Genomic DNA, 1,571 nt, shown 5'->3' with positions numbered 1-1,571 from the left:
ACCACCCTATTGTCTGTTTCCATGGGTTATTCATATATCTATACAAGTTCTTTGACCACTTCCCACTTCCCTACCTTTCCCCACCCTCCCTCGGAGATTCAACAGTCTGTTCTATGCTTCTGTGTTTCTGGATCTATTTTGTCAGTTTATTTTGTTCATTAGATTCCACATATGCGTGAGGTCATGTGATACTTGTGTTTCTCTTAGTGGCTTATTTCTCTTAGCACAATACTCTCCAGGTCCCTCCATGCTGTCTCAAAGGATATGAGATCCTTCTTTTTCACTGCTGCATAGTATTCCACGGTATAAATGTACCACAACTTTTTTATCCACTCATCTACTAATAGGCACTTGGGCTGTTTCCAGATCTTAGCTATTGTAAATTGTGCTGCTATGAACATAGGGGTGCATACATTTTTTCTGATTGGTGTTTTTGGTATATTCCCAGAAGTGGGATCACTGAGTCAAATGGCCGTTCCATATTTAATTTTTTGAGGACACTCCATGCTGTTTTCCATAATAGCTGCACCAGTCTGCATTCCTGCCAGCAGTGTACTAGGGTTCCCTTTTCTCCACATGCTCACCAGTATTTGTTATTTGTTGATGGTAGTCATTCTGACAGGTGTGAGGTGATATCTCATTGTTGTTTTATTTTGCATCTCTCTGATGGTTAGTGACTTTGAGCATTTTCTCATATGTCGCTTGGCCATCAGTAAGTGCACTTTGAAGAAGTGTCTATTTAGGTCCTTTGCAAACTGGCAACCTTTTGGTGCACAGGATAATGCTCTAACCAACTGAGCCACACTGGCCAGGACTGAAAATATTCTTAAAATCTCCCCTTGCCCTTTGACATAAGCAACTTATACCTTATACTAGAATTACTTATAGCCTAGTAATAATTTTCCTATGATACTTACATTACTGCAAATGTACTTGCCTCCTATTCCTCTCCTTATTCATAAACTATTGCCATAATGATACTGAAGAGCCAGTATGATACACTCTCTTGTACTTGTAAATTATTTGGCCTAGAAGATCCCAGGAAATCATAAAAAGGTGAGATAGTTTCTTTTAAACAAAAGGTATTTACATATTTACTATCTTGACCAAAAGCCCTTGCAGGGACCTGCCGTAAGGATAGTTACAATACTAGTGGGAAGTTCTTGCACCATTCCCTCAGTTTCAGAGCACAGTTTTGGGTTGTTTTTTAATATATATATATTTTTATTGATTTTAGAGTGGAAGGGAGAGGGAGAGATAGAAACATCAATGATAAGAGAGAATTGATTGGCGGCTGCCTCCTGCACGCCCCCTACTGGGGATGGAGCCTGCAACCTGGGCATGTGCCCTTGACTGGAATCAAACGGAGGACCCTTCAGTCTGCAGGCTGACACTCTATACACTGAGCCAAACCGGCAAGGGCCAGAGCAGTTTTTATGCCATGTTAAAGCATTGCTGAAATCTAGCTATACAAAAATATGTGTCCTGGCCACCGTTGGCTAGAGCACCATCCCAATATGCCAAGGTTGCAGGTTCAATCCCTGGTCAGGGCACATATAAGAATCAACCAA

The 1,571-nt window shown here is 41.1% G+C and overlaps 1 pseudogene across 1 annotated transcript in view; it reads right to left on the bottom strand.

Annotated features, from left to right (window-relative positions):
* LOC102249801 overlaps nucleotides 1-1,172 on the bottom strand; it is a 14,634-nt pseudogene extending 13,462 nt beyond the window's left edge. The window contains exon 1 of the transcript XR_001361379.1: nucleotides 1,146-1,172. The product of XR_001361379.1 is annotated as a dual specificity protein kinase CLK3 pseudogene (transcript). The remainder of the gene's footprint in view (nucleotides 1-1,145) is intronic.
* Nucleotides 1,173-1,571: the final 399 nt, after the last annotated feature.

Source organism: Myotis brandtii, unplaced genomic scaffold (assembly GCF_000412655.1).
Source record: "Myotis brandtii unplaced genomic scaffold, ASM41265v1 scaffold1667, whole genome shotgun sequence".
NCBI classification, from domain to species: domain Eukaryota; kingdom Metazoa; phylum Chordata; class Mammalia; order Chiroptera; family Vespertilionidae; genus Myotis; species Myotis brandtii.
This window is presented reverse-complemented; position numbering and strand designations above follow the sequence as displayed.